The sequence below is a fragment of the Corylus avellana genome, chromosome 9 (assembly GCF_965113065.1).
Source record: "Corylus avellana chromosome 9, dhCorAvel1.hap1.2, whole genome shotgun sequence".
Lineage (NCBI taxonomy): Eukaryota > Viridiplantae > Streptophyta > Magnoliopsida > Fagales > Betulaceae > Corylus > Corylus avellana.
In genome coordinates this window covers 12,372,569-12,380,589 of record NC_142498.1, presented here as the reverse complement: position 1 = coordinate 12,380,589, position 8,021 = coordinate 12,372,569, and positions in this window count along the sequence as shown.

The following is an 8,021-nucleotide window of genomic DNA, read 5'->3' as shown; positions in this document are numbered from 1 at the left end:
AGGGTCTATTTCATGAAGAGTTGTGCTTTGAAAGTTATTGTCTTTGTGAACCCACTATTTCAAATTGGATCAAAAACACATCAAAAAAATTAGGGGAAACTTCACTAAAGACCCCCGAACTTCTACCCGTTTTGAAATACTCCTCATAAACTTCAAAATCTCTCAATTTAGTCCCCTGAACTTTCAATTGCTCTCAATTTGGACCCCTCCGTCAATTTTAGCCGTTAAAAATACAAAAAGACCAAAATATCCCTGATTTTTGTTTTTATAAAAATAAAAAAAGGTTTTGGAAGTTGAAATTTTATACAAAAGCCAGGGGTATAAACATTATGTAACGTTTAAAATTTGACGGAGGGGTTTAAATTGATAGCAATTGAAAGTTCAGGGGACTAAATTGAGAGATTTTGAAGTTTAGGAGGGGTATTTCAAAATGGGTGGAAGTTCAGGGGTCTTTAGTAAAGTTTTCCCAAAAAATTAATAAAATCATATACTTTCCTATCTCCTTAACGTGGCCAAATTTTAAGGGAAAATCAAATAAACTCTTCCAAACATTTTTACCCTACACCATTTTTCTTGCAAACTTAATATTCATGAACCACAATGAGAATCCATTTTTCAAATAAATTACAAAAGCTTACACACTTTGGTTCTTACCTCTCCAAGAAATTAAGAAAACCAATCCTCTAAAAGCCTCAATGTGAGCTTCTGCGTGGCCGAATTTTAGTGAATATTTGGTGATTTTTTGTACTTTTTAAGGTGAAAACATGGTTTTTCTATTTTGGTTGTAACCTGTAAAAATTCAGCTTAAGAGGGTTAAAATTTCAGTCTTTCTCCTGGAACTTCAAAGGAAAATAGGCTTGTTTTACCTTCCAAAAAACACCTGGTTTTATGGAAAAGGTGAAACCCAACTTTGTTTAGGGTATAGCCAAGTTCTATGTTGTCTTGAAGAGCTCTTGACATCCTTTTATAGATAGCTATGGAGTTACAAATTTCATGAGATGGCTTGCCCCTTTTGGGCTTTCATTCTCTCAAAACATTGCTTTACTGCAATGACTCCTGTTTTGCTAGGTTCCCTAACCTAATTAGGAGACTTAACCTACTCTTAGTTGAGCTAAGAGTTTATCCTAAAAATATTCCCAATTCAAGAACTTACCTTAACATGGAGCTGTCCAAAAATAAAACACTTTTCCCAATTTAATCCTTTCTCTAATTAAAACTACATTTCCATCTATTCCATACATGAGGGATGTTATAGAAACATAGCTTTATCAATAAAGTGGATACTGTAGAACATAGAAGTCACCCTTCTTGTAAAGTAAGTAGAAGAATTTTTTTAATCTCAAATGATACATTAAAAAAAATATATATTAAAAAAAAAAAAAAAAAGAGAGTATAAAATGTCATGTCATTTGAACGCTTGTGGTACTACTAAGTACATTTAAAGAAATTAAGATCCTCTCCAGTTCATTTAGATCTTGTTGTGGGAACCAACTCAAATGAAGTCGGAAGAACCTCTAACATCACCTCCCAAAGTGGTTCCGCTTTCACCTCCAAAAAGTCAAAGTACGAGTCAGTCAGAATAGTTGTAGATGTGCCATACAATTGAGTTAAGATGTGACGAAGACAAAGCATCTTCATTTGCACGTGGAAAAAAAGGAAATGGTTTATTGAAAAAAATAAAAACAAAACAAAAAAACAAAAAACCTTACACCATCAATCAAATTGCAGCGGGGAGTGGCAAGTGGAGAGTTTTGAGGAACTCTTAGTCTAGGAGCCTGTTTGGGATTGCGTTTGAGGGGCCTAAAAGCGCTTTTAACACTCAAAAAGTTCGTTTGAAAAAAAAAATACTCGTTTGGTAAAAAAATTAAAAGCACTGTTAAGTCAAAAAGCCTAAAAATGGTCAAAACTCATTTGACAAAAGCTTAAAAATGAAGCTTTTGCCCAAAAGCTCTTTTTGACTTAAAGCTTTATTTCTCAAACGCAATCTTAAACAGATTCTAACACTAACAGCGCAAACAAAAGGAGGGAGTGATTTAGGGCATGTTTGACGGGCCTAAAAGTGCGTTTAATACTCAAAAAATCCGTTTGAAGAAAAAAGAATTTGTTTGGTAAAACAATTCAAAGCGCTTTTAAGGGTCCAAAAAGCCTAAAAATGACCCAAACGCATTTTTAGCAAAATCTTAAAAATAAAGCTTTTACCAAAAAGCGCTTTTTGAGTTAAAAGCTCTATTTATCAAATGTAATCTCAGACAGGCTATTAGAGTTTGCAGTAGGGAAGTATAAATTTATAGAATTCAAAATGACTATGTTTTTCCTTAAAAAATAAAATAGAATATCCTATTGTAGTGTATCATTATTGGTTGGCTCATCTCAGCCATCCCCTTCAACATTAATCCTTCTTTAAACCTCAGAATATTTCTTTTTATTTATTTATTTTTTTTTATATTTCTTTATCTATTATTATATTTTTAGGTAAAAGATTCTCTACATTAACGATATAAATTGTTTGAGGATGAGGCATATGATGATTGTTTGGTGTCAATCATCATAAATTGAAGAGTTAAATTACAATTAAAGTATATCAGAAAAGGGTATTTTTAATTTCTCAAAAACAATGAATTTTTGGTGAGTAGTGGGGAAAATATTTGCAAAGCTAACCGATGAAAAAATCGAATGGTTAAAAGAATTTGGATTTTTACTTGTAAAGTGTGCCACTAATACCGAAGTGGTTTAGGAGCCCAAATGTGGTTAATCAAGTCGCACAAAATTCTCAGAAGCTGACAACCACAGATTAAATTGACAAAGACCACCAACAACCAACCCAGAGGCATATTTCTTACCTCTAGGAAGAACAAAAAAGTAATTTCTATGACATTAATTACACAAAAGCCCCCCAAACTAATAATCATTTGCGATAGAGTTTCACAATGTTCAAAATGTGTTAAAAAAACCCATCAAACTACCAAAATGTGTCAAAAATGCAACATCTTTTTTTATATTCCTATAATACACTTACTATTTAAAAAACTAAAATAATAAATTAATAAAATAATAAAATAAAAAACTAAAAAATTAATTTTTTTTAAATAAAAAATATATAAAAAATTAAAAAAAAAAAAGAAAAAAAGGAAAGAGGTGGTTGCCAGTTGAGCCAACCACATGGTTTGATTTTGCTTTTATCAATATTTTTTTATACCGTACTAGCGATTTGTAATTTAAGCTAATTATAGTGACAAATATTTTATTTATTCAAAAAAAAATTGTATTTATTCGCCCCTTGGTTTTTGGTTTTTTTTTTTAAAATAATTTAGTTTATTTTTATTTTATTTTATTTAGTTTTTAAAAGAATAGAGGTATTATAAGAATATAAAAAAAAAAATGTCATTTTTGACACACTTTGGTAGTTTGATGGACTATTTTAGTACTTTTTGAATATTGTGAAACTCTATTGCAAACGGCTATTAGTTTAGGGAATTTTTTTATATTTTTCCCAAAAAGTAATTTTCTTGACATTAATTACTATCCTCTCCATTTTTTTTTTTTTTTTTTTAAGGTTTCAAACTTATTTTTTACAATCTTGTTGAAAAGATTTCTATTGTTGTAGCGCACGGAAATGAGAATTTTATTGCTCCAATTCAAATGAAATGACTTGATTTGGTATTTTTCTTCGCATCTTATTTTTCCGCAATTTATCATAGAAAATTAGATCATTACAAATATAACAATCGTTTTGTTACGTAAAAGAAAGTAGTGACAATCATGGGTTATGATAATAGTGAAATTTATCTATTATTACTTTAGGTATTAGAACTAATAATTAGATATTCCATAAATTAGGAAAAGTGTATGAATAGCAACTTTGAATACACATTAAAATTCATGTAAAAGAATCAATATTTAATGTTTTGTAGGCAATGAAAATATATAATTCATAATGAACCATGTACTTATTTACTTTCTTGGGTAATCTATCATGTAACTTTCTTCAAATTTAAGCAAATATTTTCAGATTAAGTAGTTTGAAATTTGTTATATCAATATTTATCGCCTGTATCAACTCATCATTGATCATTTTAGCATTTAGTGTGTATATATATATTTTTTAAAAAAAACAAATATGATAAAATCTCAACCATTTAATTTAAAAACAATACTTGGGATTTGGAAAAACCCACAAGGTAGACAACCAAAGAATTGTAGAGAATCTTGATAAAGCAGTTAGGAGCTCTTTACCAAATCAAAAGTTGGAGCTCAAGGATTCTGAAGGTAAATGACATCGGAGGGGCTCGCGACATGCTTATGAAAACATTCCAATAAGCAACTCACATAAACCGTGCTTTTATGAAGAATGTCTTTTTCCAATAATGGTTGGCATTTGGTTTGGAGGCAATATGTAATGATATGAATCATAAGTGGGTCTTCATGAGTCTCCAAACTCTCTAAGCATTCTACAAAAGTAGGTAAATACAAGATTCATATGTAGGGTCGGGGAGCGACCATTTGGTTTTAAATTTGTTTGAACAATGACCAATTCCTGCTATAAGGCATAGATACAACTCTCCATAAATATCAAATTCATAGGAATAAGGAGGTAGGATGGGAGATGAAGACAGAGATAATGAGGTACGAGCAAGGTCAATGGCTTGCACACCAAGGAGAATAAGGATAAGTAATTTCATAATCACTAACATAGGTTTTCTAACACATTTTGTAACCATTATTTTTCTCACGCTTTAGAAAACTTCTTATTTTAAGTTTAAATTAAAATGATACTTAAGGCTTGAACAATTACATTTATATGCTATTGAAGAGACTTTTCGTTAGCTTAAAAGTTTTCATAGTTCTAAATTTACTTATTCTTAAAATATTTGTATTAAAAAAGTGCTGTTTAATGGTTTTTTTTTTTTTTAGAAGTATGACATTTCTATAGTAAAATGACCATTGGTTAGAGCTAAAGCTTCAAGGAAATATTTATATTAACATGAGAGTTTTAGCCAAACTAAAGTATACTTTTAAGAATTCAATTATGTTCAATATACAAGTGAAGAGGGATGATTAGATGATTATGATATATTATATCTAAAGCACCCATTCAAAAGGTTTGAAAATATTAGAATAGTTCAATTTTGAATTATGTGGAAAGATACTTTATATTAAGGGTTAAATACCTTATTAGTACATGGATTTTCACTTCCTTTTTTTTTCCACCTAGGTTTCCATTTGTATCACAGATGGTACCTATGCTATCGATAAATAACAATTTAGCACCTTTGTCACCATTCCGGCCCTGGGGTGGCATGGCCACCACCCCCCCCCCCCCCCCCAAAGGCCAAAATAGGGGTGGCCGGCCACCCCTTATTTCTTCATTTCTTTTTTTAAGTAAATAAATAGGAAAAAAAATAGAGGGTGGCTGAGCCACTCCTAGGCCGGAATGGGGTGGCCGAACCGTTACTATTTTGGACGAATTGGTGACGGAGGTACTGAATCAGAATTTATTGATAACATTGGTACCATCTGTGATACAAATGGAAACCTAGGTGGAAAAAATAAAAAGGTGAAAACCCTTATATTAAAGAAACTACTCAAGCCTATGTTTATAGAAAACAAAAGGTATAGCATGCAATTGAGTTGTAAAACCATAAAGAGACATTTGAAGCAAATAGAATAGATCAACTTAATTGTTGTATGATACATGACTTACTTTGAATGGGCAAAAATGTATTGGTTCAATGCTTATTCAATACAAGATGCTTTGATGCATGACATTGCCTTAAAGAAAGTTTTATTTAAATGGAGAGAAGTTATAAAATAATAACTTTTGATCAAGATAAATAAAGTTAATTGGATTTTTATTTCTTACTTAGAAAATGTGAAAAAAAAAAAGAACTTAGTTTAGACCCAAAGTTGTAAGACAATAAATATCTCAATCTTCACAAAAATAAAGATTAATAGAGTTATCAACTTTCAATCCAAACACCACAAATATTAATACCAAAATCAAGCAAAGTAGTAAAACAATCAACACAAAGATTTTGGTAACAAAGTGAAAATCTTCTAAAGAACATTTTAAAAGTAAAACCACTCCGAGGCAGCCAAACTTAGGAAAACCATTCACTATATAGAAGAATTCAATTACAATAAGTTCACATTTACAAAACCATTGTAACATGCACTCCTTTATAGATACAAGCGACCCACTTGTCTCTTATCACAATAGCTCTAAAATCTCTGGACAATTCTTCAATCGAGCTTCCTCTTGCAATCCTATAACTTTGATGGCTGAAGGCTTTTTGTGATATTTGTGTGGTTTAAACATAAAATCTAAGAGCGATGCAATTGTAAGCACAAAACATAAACTTTCTCTCTCAATATATGAAGAAATAGGCTCTATTTTCTATGAAAATAATACTCATCTAATGAACAAAAAAATCATTTCTTAATAAAGTTGTTATCATAATAGGGCCATGTACTCTATTACCCCTGTGTACTAGGGTTGCATGGCCTTTATGATCGTCATAGCTCCTGTGGCCGTAAACGTGCCTTCTATTAGGCCAGCCGACTAATTAAGGTGCACTCAGCTTGGCAAAACTGATGGATCCCACCTTCTCAACGTCCTTCAGTGGGTTGCCCTTCCATCTCTAGCGTCGGTACCGTGTTGCTTTTCTCTGAATTCTTGATCCAAAATTATCTCTGATCTGTCATTTTTAAAGCCAAAATAATATCAATAATAATAAACCACTCGCAATTGGACAAATCTTTGTAGGATAAGGCTAAAGAGAGGGTGTCGAACCTCAAGGACTGTGATAAGTGCTGAATATTTCATATTCTAGCCCCTTAATTCATATATGTTAAGCTCTTTATTTTGTTATTATTTGATGTTTTGCTTTGTTTTTGTATTTTCTTGTAGTTTAGAGGGTTTTGAAGAAAAGTAGGCATTTTTGGGAAGTTTCAGACTTGAAAGATAAATTTGGAAAAGCTGAGATCGATTGTAGCCCAAGCTAAGCTAGAACGCACCTACGCTCGAGCGCACCAGTGCTCTATCGCATATGAAGCCAGGCGCGAGCGTAGACGTGCGATCGAGTGCCCAACACAAGGGATCGATTGTAGGCATGCGATCGAGTGCACTCACTTACGATCGAGCGCACTCATGCGCTAGCTGTGGCAGACACATTTTCCTACGGTTTCTAGTTGGTTTCTAACTCTAAATCCAATTCCAACTAGATTTGTGAGTTGATTGGCTGCATATGAATGTCTAGGGTTGTTCCCAAGCCTATAAATAGACCCTCTATTCCACTAAATAAGGGAAAGAAGAAGAAGAATCAGACACAAGCTTGGGATAAAGAATTGATGGATAGAACAAGAAGAGTTTTAGGTTTTTCTTCTCTTCCCCAATTTATTTTATTATGTAGTTTGTATTTTAATTAGAGCTAGTTTGAAGCCCTAATCATGTCTCTTTAGGTTTGCAATATTTTAGCTTTTGCTACAATTATATTTTTGATATTTAACTTGATTATTTCCTGTTTAATCAAATTATTCATATGAATGTGCTTGACAAACATAGGCATGTGTTTGGATTTGTATTTGTTATTTGTGTCAATTTGGATGACCGAGTCCTGGGCATAATAGAGTGACAAAAGAACCCCATCATAGGTTCTTGGATTAATCAACATGGGAAACCGGGAGTAGATACCATGCCCTAGGCTTCATGTGGTTGTCGATTTTCATAGATTTATGCTTTCTTGAAGAACAACTTAGTGTAATGCTAAATCCTTTGAGAGAGAAAAGAATTAAAGTAGATACCATACCTAATTCGTTGCTTAGGAAAATCAATAACTTAAAGAGTAGATACCATGCCCTTAGGTTGGCAAACATTGGGTATCTTGATATAATTTGAATGATTGCATATTGTTAATCTTATTTGATTATGGTTAGTGGTGGATTTCAAAACCCTAATCCTTTTTAGACTTAGTTAATCTTTTAGTTTATTTTATTATTAAATTAAATCTATGACATTTAGTTTA